Genomic DNA, 15219 nt, shown 5'->3' on the forward strand with positions numbered 1-15219 from the left:
CAAAAATCAAGTGTCCATTGGTGTGTGGATTTATTTCTGGTTCTTTGACTTGATTACATTGGCCAAACTGTTTGTTCCTATACCGATACCATGAAGTTTTTATTACTATTGCTCTGTAGTGCAGCTTGAGGTCAGGAATGATCATATCTCTAGACGTTCTTTTATTGTTCAGGATTGTTTGGCATATCCTGGGATTTTTGTGTTTTTTTTTCATGTGAAGTTGAGAATTGCTCTTTCAAGTTCTGGAAAGAATTGTGTTGGAATTTTGATTCAAGTTGCATTGAATATGTAGATTGCCTTTGCCAGATGGCTATTCATATCATATTGATCCTACCTACCCATGAACATTTGAAATCTTTTCATCTTCTGATATCTTCCTCAAATTCTTTCTTCAGCAATTTTAAGTTCTTGTTGCATGGGTCTTTAACTTTCCTTGTTAGAGTTACACCAAGATGTTTTATATTATTCGTAGCTATTGTAAAGAGTAAAGAATATTGCTTCTCTGATTTCTTTCTTGACCTTTTATCATTTGTATAAAGAAGAGCTATTGCTTTTTAAAATTTGAGTTAATTTTGTATCCAGTCACTTTGCCTGAGGTATTTATCAGCTGTAGGAGTTCTCTGGTAGAATTTTGGGGGTTGCTCATATATATACTATCATGTCATTCTCAAATAGTGTACGTTGACTTCTTCCTTTCTAATTTGTATCCCCTTGATCTCCTTTAGTTGTTTTATTGCTCTAGCTAAAACTTCAAGTACTATATTGAATAGACAGGGAGAGAGTGGACAGCCTTGTATTGTCCTTGATTTTAGTGAAATTACTTTAAGTTTCTTTCCATTTAACTTTATGTTGGCTATTGGCGTGGCTGTATATTGTTTTTTATTATCTTTAGGTATGGCCATTATATCCTTGATCTAAGACTTTTAACATGAAGGGATATTAGCTTTTGTCAAGGGCTTTCTCAGCATCTAGTGAGATGATAATGTGATTTTTTTTTTTTCAGTTTATTTATATGATGGATTACTGTCTTGGTTAAGGTTTCTATTGTCGTGAAGAGACACCATGACCATGGCAACTCTTATAAAGGACAACATTTAGTTGGGGCTAGATAATATGTTTAGAGGTTCAGTCCATTATTGTCATGGTAGGAAACATGGCAGCATGCAGGCAGACATGGTGTTAGAGGAGTTGAGATTCTTTGTTATGTTCAGAAGGCAAATAGAAGACTGGCTTCCCAGGTACCTATGAGAAGTCTCAAAGCTCATGTCCACAGTGATACACTTCCTCTAACAAGGCCATACTTCTTAAAAATGCCACTCCCTGAGTCAAGCATATTCAAACCACTACAATTACTTTGGTGGACTTTCATGTCTTGAACCATCCCCACATCCTTGGTATAAAGCCTATTTCATGATAGTGGATGATGTTTTTGATGTGTTCCTGGATTCTGTTTGTGAGTATTTTATTGAGTATTTGTGCATCAATGTTTATAAAGGAAATTGGTCTGAATTTTTTTTTCATTGAGTCTTTGTGTGCTTTAGGTATCAGGGTGATTATTGCCACGTAGAATAAGTTTGACAATGTTCCTTTTGTTTCTATTTTGTGGAATAGTTTGAGGAATATGGTATTAGCTATTCTTTGAAAGTCTGGTAGAATTCTCCATTAAAACCATATGGCCCTGGGCATTTTTTGGTTGGGAGACTTTTAATAACTGCTTCTATTTCCTTAAGGGTTATAGCACTGTTTAAATAATTTACCCAATCCTGATTTAACATTGGTGAGTGGTATCTGTTTAGAAAGTTATCCATTTCATTAAGATTTTCCAATTTTGTGGTGTGCATAACCCCAGATTTATTTATATAATCCCATATGGGCTTACAACTTTCTGTTTCAGAAACTGAGCTTGAAATAAGGATTTGAGAAAAAAAATATTAAAGAAAATGATGAGTAAATTTGTCAGAATTGATGAGATAATAATAGTAAAAAGTTTAACACAGCTCACATTTACATGCAACATAAGGGAAACTATAGCAAGTTATGTCATAATCAGACAGCTCAAAGCTACTAGTAAAGACAATTCTTTTATTTTTTATTTATTTTCCTCTCATATACTATATCTGATAGCAGTCACCCCTCCATTCTATCTTCCCAGATCATGCACCTCCTCCTCCATTTACTCCTTCCTCCTTTACCTTCAGAAAAGGGCAGGTGTCCTAGGGATATTAACTCAACATGACATATCAAGTTGCAATAAGACTAGGTGCCTTTCCTCATCTTAAGGCTGTATGAAACGACACAGTAGAAAAAAAGTGCCAGGGTTCGGTCCAGTAGTACAGGGTTGACTAATGGTGGGCATTGAGGATGGCATTGATGAAGGAGGTCAAATGATGATGATTTTTGCTGATCAACTTTCTCTTTAACTCTTTGCTATTCTGTGGCTAAAAGCTGCTAGCTTCTGGCAATTTCACTCCTGCTGATAGCTGCAGGGGATTAAGAGAAAAAGGTCAGTTGTTTGGGCTCTTTTCTCTCTGGTGTAAGGGCACCTCACTGGCTAGGTGAGAGACTCAGAATTCATTAGCTCTTCCTGAACCAGAGAGAAAAGGAAAGGAGAGGAGAGGAGAGGAGGGGAGGGGAGGGGAGGGGGGGGGGGGGAGGGGAGGGGAGGGGAGGGGAGGAGAGGAGAGGAGAGGAGAGGAGAGGAGAGGAGAGGAGAGGAGAGGAGAGGAGAGGAGAGGAGAGGAGAGGAGGCAGGAAGAAAGGAGAGAAAGTTCAGGCATACACAGATATACCCATACTGAATTAAGCAGAGAAGGGCTAAGTCATCTCTTTATTGTTGTTCTTAATTTTTATACTTTCTGAGAATAGTTGATCACATGGTTTTCTAATCACTTTTACATTCCATAAGTTCATAGTAAGTTTAAGGCAATAAGGAGTTACAGCAGGATTTTCCATTAAGACTAATCCCTGACTAAACATTCACTATCTGTTACTAGCTCCATAAGTTCATTATAAGTTTAAAGCAGTCCACTCCACTTCTATGAGACACATAAGCTGGAAAATGAATACAGATGGAAAGCAGAACAGTGGTCCAGGAGTTAGGAGGATAAGGAAGTCAGCTGGGTTTTGATAATCCATTCTTTCTCATGCTTTTAACTCTTCTTAATTATGCCTTAAATATTTTATTTTATAAACGTTCAGTTTATAGATGTTTTCTTTTCCTTTAGCCACATTTGCTGATGCTTGTTTGTCCTGATCAGAGTAAGGGACACTGTTCCTTTGATAATCTTTCATGAAAAACTGTAATGAGGCCGATGGTTGCATTATTGTTTAACATCCATCATAGAATCTCAACCCGTTCAGACCTGGCTCCCTTACTGTATTGTCAAGGGCTCACCTTCTCAACAGCTCCATACACTGAATTTCAGAATCTAAACATGGCTCACCTCATTGTTCCCAGAGAGCCTGCAGCCCCCTCTCCACAAGGGATTTTCTTTGGTAATTCAGAAAAGCCAATGTGATGTTCTGGTGCTTGCCAGTGAAGAGAGAAAAGCTTGCATGCATTGTGTTCTCTGATTTTCTTATTGCTGTGCCAAAATATCTGACTGAAGCAGCTTAAGGGAGAAGGGTTTACTTGGCCCCTAGCTCAAGATTACAGTCCATCATGACAGGAAGAGAACAGCAGTAAGAGCGTGGAGCAGAAGGCCACATTGCATCCACAGCCAGAGAGCAGAGAGTTGAATGCTGGAGTTCATCTAGTTCTTTTCTTTTTGGTCACCCCAGGACCCCTGCCCATGGAATGACCCTGCCCACATTTAAGGACAGCCTTCCCACTTCAATGAACCCAAGCTGGAAACTCACTCACAGACACCATCAGAGTTTCCCTCTTAAGTGATCTAGAGCCAGTCAGGTGACAACCATTGTTAACCATGTATAGCAATGTTTACTAAGTGAAATTTGGAGAACAATAACTTTTTTTTGCTTGAAAATTGGTCCACATCTTCAATTACCACAAAAAGAAGATGTTTTGGACTGGAGAGATGCTTCAGTCCTTAAGTGCTCTCTTTTCTCTTTCAGAGAACTCAAAATACAGTCCCCAGCATCCATTTCGGGCAGTTTATAACTACCTATAAGGAAGTAGAAGATGGGGAGTTTGTTGAGATCTCTCCCTGGGTCTTTAGAGTGCCATCTGCTTGTATCAACCCACCTAACTCTTGTACATGAGGGCGCCACTGTAGCACAGAACTTCTCCCTAAGGCTCCGCCACCCAGTATCTTCATATTGGGGAATATGCGTTCCAGGGTATGAATTTTTGAAGGTAAACAAGCACTCAGCCCATAACACATTCATCAAACACACTGCATTGGATATCAGAATCAAAGCCAAATTAATGATGATAATAAAAATAATGAAAGAAGCAATTATAGTGAATCGTAAACTGAAAGTTCACTATATCCTGGTAAAAGCATATGCTTAATACACTTGCTTCTCATTACAATTACGTAAATAGAGAAGTATTATTCTTATTCTACGTTAAAGAAAAAGCTACTTACCTAGAAAAATTTAGCTTAGTAGCTAATGCATGTATGAAATGTTAGAAACAAGATGGTGGTAGATGATTACTCTCCTGGCCAAGCCAATTCATTTTAGCAAAGGTTTATAGAGTGCCTATTATGCCAGGCACTGAACTAGACAATGAGGCTTCAAAGAAAAGATTAGTCATAAGTTTTGCCAAAGAGCTCACAGTCTGATGGAGGAGCCAGGTATGATGTCCTTTCCTATAGTTTTCATATCTTGAAAAGTTGTTTTTATCTCTGAAGAAAACTATTGTCCAGGACGGCACACTTTTACCTGGGAGGCTGAGGCAGAAAGGTTGCTGTGAGCTAGAGAACAGCCTGGTGATAAGTAGAAGTAGCCTTTCTCAAAAAGAAAAATAAAAGGAGGAAGAAGAAGAAGAGGAGGAGGAGGAGGAGGAGGAGGAAGAAGAAGAGGAGTAGAGGAGGACACTAATATATGGTTAGAAGATTTCTTTTAATTTTTAAATTTTTTTGTATATGGGCTTCTGTATTTGATCTGTATTGTAAAAAAAAGTGGTAACCAAGTATTATTTTATTTTCCCTATAGTTTTATTTTTCCCAAGTAGTTTTAAAAACTGCTTGATATATATATTTTTTAAACCTGCTGTTTGTCTCTACCTGGGAAAATATAATGAGTGAATCACTGTAATTGAACCTGAAACCACTCAGTCCTCCGCTGACCTAGGAACTCAAGCAGATCAGCTAATAGAAGTCAGTCTGTATTGATAATGACACCTTGGGTCACTACAGTTCTTGTGTGTCCCTGTAGAAAAGCTTAGATGTGTTTCTCGATTCTCTTACTTGGTGCTTCCAAGTTTCCTCCTTGCTGTGGGCAATCTATAAATTAAGAAACGGAGAGAAAGCTATGCTCCCCAATTCACTGAATGACTCATTATCTTCCAAATCCCAGCCACGGTTTTTTTTTTTTTTTTTTGTTTTGTTTTTTTAAATAATTCTGCAGAGGGAAATGTTGAACACTTCAGATCCTCAAAAAAAAAAAAATTAGTTATGCAATCTCAATTTACATAAGCAGTTCTTTTAAAAAGCTTTTCTCGATTTTTATTTTATACGTCTGAGTTTTTTGCTTGTATGTATGAATCTGTACTATGCATATGTTTAGTGCCACTAGAGGCAAGAAGAGGTGCTGAATTCCTTGGAACTGGAGTTACAGATGGTTAGGCGGCACCATGTGATGTCTGGGAACAGAACCCCGGGTTCTCTGCACAAGTGCTGTTTACTGTGGAGTCACGTCGCTAAGCCTTATTTATTTACGTTTTAGGAATTAGTAATGCCCTTTGCTACAGGATAGTCTTTTGTATGTGAACATAACCTCATGGTTTTATTGTCTTCTGGGTGTGGTGGTTCATTCGTGCAATCCCTAGCACAGGGAGGCTGAGACAAGAGGACTGTCACTAATTTCAGTCCAGTCCTGACACAAAGTCAGTTGCAGGCCAGTCTGTGTTGCAGAGGAAGATCTCGACTTGAGATAATAAAAACAAACAAAAAGGATAACGTGGTTTTAGTTTCTTAATAATAAAGCAAAGATGAAATTAAAAGCGGGCTCACTGGGCCCCTTTCCTTCAAACCTCCCGGTTCACAAGGCTCCTGTTTCCCAGCAGCCCCCATTGTCCATGGACTCACCCCACTCAAGCCTTGTAAAAACACTCTTTGCTGTTTTACCCCTTTTCTAGAAAAATCAATGAAAGGAGGCCCTTGGTCCTGTGAAGGCTCGAAGCCCCAGTGTAGAGGAATGCTAGGGAGGTGAGGTGGGAGTGGGTGGGTGGGTGGGGGAGTACCCTCATAGAAGCAGGGGAAGGGGAGATGAAATAGGGAGTTTGCAGAGGGGAAACTTGGGAAAGAGGATAACATCCGAAATGTACATAAATAAAATATCTAATTTAAAAAATACAACTAAAAAGAAAAAAGAATTTTTAGTTCCTTATACAAGGGTCTTACCCTTAGGACATCTTTCCTATGCTAATCCTATCCCATGTATGCTATACTATCCTAATGATGGAGAGCTGTCTTCTTTTTAATGGAATTAACCTACTTGAATTTTTACTACCTCTGTTTTAGGGTGTGACTGCCAATTAAAGAAACCACATTTCTGAGATTAAGAAAATCAATGACGTTTGGCTACCACGGAGACTCTTCCTGTCACAACGTATGTCCCTCAGCACAGAGGCCTGCCCTTGAATTCTGTCCCTTTGTGGGGTTGGTGTTGGCAGAACTTCTTGCAGAATGTTCAGAGGGTTTTTTGAAACATCCATTATGTTCACTGAAGTGGTTTTGGCACAAAAAGCTATCAGCACTTACAATGAACATGGTTTTATTTACTCGTTAGTCTTTTTCCTGCCCGCATGTATTCCCTCAAAGGCCTACATAGACTAATTAGCACAGCCCTGTGGATCTGCTGTGTCCACTGTCTGCTGAGTCCTTTCCTCTCTGCTCTGCTCAGCAACTTCCCAGCTGCTGTGGAGCTCCTTGGAAAACTAGATCTGTGTACTCAACTCAAGCCGTCCCCTAGGACACTTTCTCTGAGAGCAGGAAGCTGAAGCATGCCAGGGCCTCCTGATATTTGTTTGCTGTCACTTGGGGATCACTTTGTATTAGTGGTTAATGCTCAATTTCTTGAAAACTATTGCTTAGTATATTTAACCTGAGCTGTGTAGGGTAGTTCATGCCTGTAATTTAAGGATTTGGTAGGTCGGGGCAGGAGGATTGCTATGAATTTGAAGCTAACGTGAGTTATACAGTGAGTTACAGACAGAGAGATTCCATCTCAAAAAACAAAACAAACCAGTGTATGTATGTGTGTGTGTGTGTGCGCGCGCATGCGCGTGCTCACACACAAAGAGTTTCCCTTATAATTTCAGCCAGTAGAATGTGTTTATTTCCAATTATTGTTTGAGGTAAGAGAAGTTTCCAGAATAGAAATACTTGTTTGTGGTTAAAATGGCTATAAAAAGGTATATTTGTCCGTGGCAAACAGACTGATAAAATGAAGAAAGGCGTGCCTTAGAATGGAGGATTTTAATGCTGGGTGGATCAGTTACTAGCTACCTGGCTTTTGAGTGAGTTCATCTTTTTATGCCCTGGTTTCTTATCTGATACATAAAACAAACAAACAAACAAAGAAACAAACAAAAACCTATACATGACATCATCTTAAGAATTAGATGAGGTTATATGTGAAAACTGGGACAGGGTAGTCCCGAAACAGAAGTCATTCTTATCCTTGTCACCCCCACCTCCCCACACCATCTGCCAGTGTTGCTATTCCCTACAGTCAGGATGTATTTTCTATTGTGGCTTTATAAAATCCCTACAGCAAAAGGCCTCATTATAAATGTCTCCAAGAGACAGGATATAGAGTTTTTGTTCCTTTCCTCTTTTATTTCTTCACACATCAAACACCTGCTCTATGAAAGAGAATGTGCTGAAAACTATGGAATAAAAATATGCATGATCAGGTTCTAGCTGTTCAAGAGCTCACAGACCAAGAGAGATGGGCAAGAAACACAGGAGGTGATAAGACACCACCTTACAAACTCCAACGTGTAAAAAGCGTTGGCAGCTTGCTGGCTGACAGATAAAAGCCTCTGTCTGTAACCAATGTGTCTTCAGCCTCTGCTTTGTTTACTTCTTCAGTATCTGATTGATTTCCAGGCTCAAGCTCTGATCCAGTTGACCCTGTCACTACAGAAACCATTTGATTCTTCCTACTTAGTGTGTTCAAAAGTCACTTTGTGGCAGACCATATCCTTAATGAGCTGACAAAACATGGGCCAGAGTTCCCTGAGTCACAGACCCTCATCTGGGGGACTCATTGCCTCTGGACACAAACTGATTACCTAAGGCCCTGGTTTAGGAGCAGATGAAAGGCGTCTCTTTATAAGCCTTCCTTGATCTTGACATTGAAGGCCTAGGCGGTGGCGTTCTCATCAAGCTCTTTCTAACTCATCACCAACTGATCAATAAGAATTTGGCAGAGAGGAAGAAAAAAGGGCAGGATTCCTCTCCTTCTGGCAGAGAATTAAAGCTAGCATAAAGAAGGGTAAATTTACAGAAGAAAGACTGCAGGACAGAGCAAGGATACAGCTTTCTGTCTTATCCCTTTATGTAAAACAGCATCACACAACTGCCATAGAGTTTTCAAATCCTAGGCTCAGCCTGTGGAAGCAATTAAGTGCTGTGGAGCTATGCCCACCCTGGGGAGGGGGGAGTGCAAGCATGATTTGTGAGCTTTTAGGTTATTTGAAAATGTATTATTTTGGCAGGGATAGTTTTAAATTTATTTTAGTCTAAATAAAATACATTTTTTTCCTTCTGATCAAAGGAAAGTAAGTAAGTGTTTCTTTCTTTAAATGTTACTTTAGTAGAAACTGAAAGACAGGGATGACAAAGGAGAAGATCTAAAATGATATGGCCTGCATAACTGTGAAGATGACTACTGCTCCCTTCACATGGTGCTGGCAATTCCGTCACAGACACAGCAGTTTTGGTCTGTATCAAATCAGAGGAAATCACCCCACAGGCTAATGGCCCAGGGTTCATTAAAATCGAATGGGGTTTATGCCAGTGGCAATTTGACCTCGCACATCTCTAAGCTAGTTTTGGGATTATAACCTGCTAGACTCTCAGACCTTGAGGGAAGAAGCTTTGTGCTTCATAAGTTCGTGTTTAATGAGCTCCAGGCACTCAGAACCCATTTGCTGTTCTTCCCTCTTCCTTGCCGATTCTCCTCCCCTCCTTCCTCATCTTTCTCCTCCTCATTCTCATCCTTGTCCTCATTTTCTTCTTTCTTTTTCCCCTCTTCCTTCTCCTCTTCTTTGTGAGCTACACTGCCTTCAAGACAGCAATGCCCATGAATCAGTCAGTAAAGGGCTCTGAGATAAACCACTCCAGAGACAGTTTTAGGAAACAGTGTCTGCTTTATTTAGGTAATAGTATATTACCTAAAATTAGACAGTGATCTCTCATACCACCAGGGTCTCTATGTGGAAGAAGCACATTTAAAAAGATAGGGAGAGTTGCAGACACATCTATAGGCCACTTACCGGCTACTCACCTCTACCTCAGAATTCAGTGCTCTGACTTCTGGACCATGATGTGACATGCTTCTTATTTAGAAGCCCAGTGTGCCAGGTAAGCCAGCTGCCAGGTCCTGCCTGCATTTTCTCCTATAATATAACCTGCTCACCACTTGCTTCTGAGAGGCAGTTTAAATAATGGGTAGGCACACGCAGTCAGATTTCCACTCTGCCTCATGTTTCACATTGATATTCACTAATTAACTTCTCAGCGTTTCAGATTTGTTATTCATTTGATGTAAGGAGTCCATGAGGCAATTAAAAGGAAGATGTGACACAGTGCTAGGGAAAGACTCCTTCAGCCTGAGCAGTACAGATGAGGCTGGCGTAGAGCAGGAGGATAAGGAAGACCCAGTAACAGAACAGTGTCACAGATGGGGTGACTGGCTCACTGAGCTTTCATAACTTGCCCAGACTTTTAGTGAGGAGGAGGTAGAAGCTGTTCTTGATCTCATGGTTTTAGGTTTAGTGTAGTGTCCTCTTCATGATGGATCACTGAGGTATATAAAGGTGTTGGCTTGATTCAGTGGGGGAATGTTCCTCGCCCCTTCCGAATCCCCTCACCAGCAAGAGAGACACGGGAGGCAGTGTTCGGGTAGTTACTACAGCGAGGCTTTATTCTTGTATCAGCTGAAGTAGAAGACCCCAAGCCCGGAAAAGGCACTGCTTATATGCACCCTAGAGTGGTGTGTTCACTTCTGATTGGCTGTTCACTCATCACCCCATATTACGCCCCGGGATGGGCAGTGACTTGGCACGCTTTCCCCTCTTGCACCTGCGCAGTTTAGTTGTTTACTTGTGGGAGCACCGGATGCCAGCGCCATCTTGTAATGGTGAATGTTGTCACCGCTTGCCGCTATAGGGGAATATGCAGGTTGCTTCACCTGTAGGTGTTCCAGGCCAGATGGTATGCTACACAGTTAAACTAGGGATTATCAGTGCTTGTCTTTGGCAGTGGGATGGAATATTGACATCTATGGGAGTTTTCCATGGTATTCAATGCTTTGTAACCAAAGATCACTATTTTCATATTTGAGTAGATAGCCATCTTCCAGACAGGAGTGGCTTCTTTACAGTTTTGGTGTTGTACCAACAAACTTTTATCTGCTCTGTGCAACATGGGCTTAGACAGGGGACGAGCACTGCCTTTTTAATCCTCCTTGCAATAGCCATAGCACCATTTGTAATGATTTTGAAAAAGGAAGTCCAGTTTTCTCTCTCTCTCTCTTTTTTTTTTTCAAATTGCCAAGCCATTAATGCTGAAAACTGACCAGATTACAAAATCATATGGGCGACCCCTTAGTTCATTGGTTCAAAAAAAACCCTATTTATCTGATCTGCACCATGTCAGCTTCTTCACCTTCCACACAATGAGTTGCCTTTTTCTTCATGCCACTTCATGAAGAAGATAATTTGAAGGGCCATGGGAAGTTATTTGTTTCTTTGAAGCATTTCCCAACTGAATAATTAGAATTAGATCCCCCATAAAGAACATGCCATATTTACCAAGGGGTTGCTCATTATCTCTCAAGGCAATTTGTTACTTATTGATTTTGGCATAGCCAGGCTTATAGGTTAGATCATTTACTGACTTGAGGTTGACGTACTCCCATGCGATGTGTGGTTCCTCAGCATGGTAACTGAAGCCTCATCGAGCCTAAGGAAGGTGCCACAGGAGATCCAGTGTAGATGGAGAAGCTACAATACTTTGTGGGGCTGTGGGCTTACAACTCTGTTATTTCAGGTTCTGATGACAGGTACATAGACGTTTCTAGCTTTTCTTTGGATCTCAGTCCCGTACATCTGCTTATTCTCCTTGTAGAGGTGCTTTGTGTTTCATAGGTAAGCTTCCTCCATGCCTTTTGAGGTATCTTGAGGGAAAACCGCAGGAGCTTCACTTCAAAACCGTGAAGTTCCTTCACTTCTTAACAGTTTCTAGCACAGCAAGAAACTTCTTTTGTTCTCTGGCACAGGCTCCATGGTTCTAGCCATGGGCTTAGGGGTAGGGCAAGAAAGTCAATTTTCACTGAAGCAGATATTGTTTTAGATAACCTACATAGTTATTTATTATTTTGTTGTTTTAGAGAGATGTAATTTATTATCTCTAAGTTATACATTTCTGTTACACAGTTTGTGGGTTCTTCAGAGAAGCATTTTGAACACATCCTTGCTCCTAACAAACCGACAGATATTTCCTTTCATGCATTTCATCAGAATTTAACTCAATGTCCAGTGATATGGCTTGCAAGTAAAAGTGTTTGTCATGTGTGTTGGTTATTTTTTGACAACTTAACACAAATTAGAGTCACTTGGGAAGAGGGGCCTTCAATTGAGCAATTGCTTCTATCAGTTTGGTCCATGGGCATGTCTGCAGGGCCTTTTCTTGATTAATGACTGATGTAGAATAGCCTAGCCTGCAGTGGGCTATGCTTCTCCTGGGTGGATGGTCCTGGGTTGTACAGAACAGATAGTTGAGCAAGCCAGGGACAGCAAGCTAGTAAGTAGCATTCCTCCACGATCTTAGCTTCAGTTCCTGAATCCAAATTCCTGTTTTGGGCTCCTGCTCTGTCTTCTCTCAATGGTTAGAACATATAAGTATAAACATACCCTTTTTTTCCAAATTGTTTTTGGTCATGGTTTTATCACAGCAACAGAAACCTAACTAGGATATTCTGTAAACCTGATAACCCAAGTTCAAGCTCCAGAAGCCATGGTGAAAGGAGAAAACTAACTTCCCCAAGCAGTCCTCTGACCTCTACACATGAGCTATGTGTATGCTAGTCCACACACACACACACACACACACACACACACTTACACACAAACACAATGATACTAGTGGTGGTAATAATAAAATAATTTTTAAAAATTAACTTGAAATTGTTACTGTGTGCCTGACCTTGTGATACAATTCTAAGCTTCTTAAAGCCTGGTCATAGAGTTTCACTGACCTCATTGTGCTTTCTATTATGCTATTTTAAAGACAGTTATATTTATTTTGTTTCAGTTTACCAGATAAAGTAAATCTTGCTCCCTAGCACATTTGTAAGATTCAATGATTTATTTTGTGAAGGTTGAAAGGTGGAAGAATAAAAAATAATTCAGAGTGAAAAACGGCCTTCATGCTCTGTACGAATGGTTTGAAAAGAACAAGAGACGCCTTGTGTTTCATTAGGATAACACACTGAGGATGCAATCTCAACTTCCGAGACAAAACCGGATAGGATAACTTTTAGATATTCTTGTGTCACACTGAAGGAATTCAAGGCCAAAGCCCAGGCAGCTAAACACTCCCTGCAGGTCAGATTAAGACCACAAGACTATTTTGTTCACTTGGGAACACATAAAAGCAGAGCTTGTCTGTGGGTGATGCTGACTCAGTCTTTGTTGGCACTCAGGTAACTGGAGAGAGGGGCCAGTAAAGCCATCTCTGTGGCCCCCTTCAGATCTGACCCTTGTAATCTGAGAATTCAGTCTTGTCACAGATTTTGGAATGACTCAGTACTTTCAAAGAAATGGAACCTTCTGCAGAGGAGGGGTGCCTTCAAGGATCTCTCTCTCTCTCTCTCTCTCTCTCTCTCTCTCTCTCTCTCTCTCCCTCCCTCCCTCCCCCCCTTTCTTTTTTTTTTTTTTTTCTTTTTTTTTTTTTGCAAGGCCTGCATCCTTTGCCCTGGAGTGAACTGAAGAGCTTAACCTGAGCTTTCCTTGACAAGTCACCTGCACCAGCTGTTGCCGGGCTTAGCAGCCACTGCCAATCACTCACTAGAAACCACAATGCTCCCTTGAAGCTCAGTGAGGTGCCTGCTGGAGTCCACAGCCAAGGCAGAGTTGTTGCTCATGTCATGTTCTCTCTCTATGCAATAGACAGGAAATCTCGGGGAGCTGGAGCAAACATGGCACTGGAGTCAGAAAGAAGGTTCTCCTCTGAGTCAAAGTTCAGTACCTGGGTTTTTATTCTGTTAGATGAACTCTTTCTGACGGGTTTCATAGTCCCTTATGCAAATAGTCCTCTGGGAGATCACACTGCCCACCTACTACGTACAGCTGTATCTATTGAACCTTGGTAGTGTTGAATCTAGGTCACAACCTAGATTATAAGAGAACCCTAATATACAAGTTAATGGTGGAACATCGTGGAACATCAGTTTTACCCTTGAGTCAATCCAGTGTAAATAATCATATAGTCTATAGACTTGACAACAATCAGGGGAGATTATATTGCCCTTGGGTCATTCCAGTATAGATAATCATAGTCCTTAGACTTGACTTAGATCAGGAGACTCTCAAGACTGAGTGACTATGACATGAGATGGAGTCACAAAATACCAGTGGGAGGAGTGATGGACAATATAGAAAATACTGAACATATAATTGGTTAAAAGAACTTTAGGTTTACCAAAGAATCTTATTTTTGCAAAATTTTCATACCATGATACACTTTTTTTGGTATATAAATATAACTTCAAGTTTAGAAAGATCAGTGTAAACAAGTGAAAAGACAAGCTCCAGTCTCTTACCCTCTCAAAGAATACTGGGTAATGCAGATGACAGAGTTTAATCGTATCAGTCTCTTTCAACTTTCACATCCAAGGTTATCATCCTTCAGTGAAGATAAACACTACTAAAAGCTTGTCAGCTCTTTTGGAGACAGGAAAAAGGATTTGTTTCTCCGCCTGTCTCAAGGAGATAGATGTGGGCGTCGGTGTCCTTCTGCAAAGCAGTCCGTGAAGCTTAAGAAGATGAAGTGGCAGACACCATGCTGATGGAGTACATTCAGAGGTGATGAGCAGCCTTTGTACACAGCCCTAGCTTATACATTAGTCTACAGACAAGACTTCAGAGCGTTCACAACAGGAAGAGGGGGAGGGAAAAGGGGGGGTCCCTATCAAGGTTATAAGTTAGGAATTCTTTGTGTCTCAAAGAGGACCTGCCAGCCCATGAGGATTCAGAACTTTCTTCTGCCTCAAGGATATGGTTATATTTTTTTAAAGGAGAGAGAGAGAGAGAGAGAGAGAGAGAGAGAGAGAGAGAGAGAGAGGCAGAGAGAGAGAGGGAGACAGAGAGAGAGAGAGAGAGACAGGCAGAGAGAAAGAGAGAGACAGAGAGAGAGACACACACAGAGAGAGACAGCGAGAGAGAGACAGAGAGAAAGGAAAAGGATAAGAATATCTTAAACATTTACTGAAAAGAATGAAATGGGCTTTAAACAGTTTTTGATGTTAGATTCAGATTTTTTTTTTTCACAAAAGATGTCACCATTTCCTCATAATACACTGAGCTGATAGGTCTTAGAACACTAGAGATAGTTAGGTTGTGATAGTTGTAAAATATCTTTTACCTGCCTCTTTAAAGATACAGCGAAGCTGAGTCTGAGTAGTAAGTAACTTACTCAGTTAGTTGAGACAGAGAGCAGGCACAGAAACAGAGCTGGCGCTGTGCTCCCGGTTTTCTGCTTTATCCTCTTAGTCAATGGATTGCTGAATGTACACTGTTCTGCTCGTGTTTGCAGTGCTTCCGCTGGCTATTCAATAAGGCTATTATGTTATCAACAC

This window comes from Arvicanthis niloticus, chromosome 3 (genome assembly GCF_011762505.2).
Source record: "Arvicanthis niloticus isolate mArvNil1 chromosome 3, mArvNil1.pat.X, whole genome shotgun sequence".
NCBI classification, from domain to species: Eukaryota; Metazoa; Chordata; class Mammalia; order Rodentia; family Muridae; genus Arvicanthis; species Arvicanthis niloticus.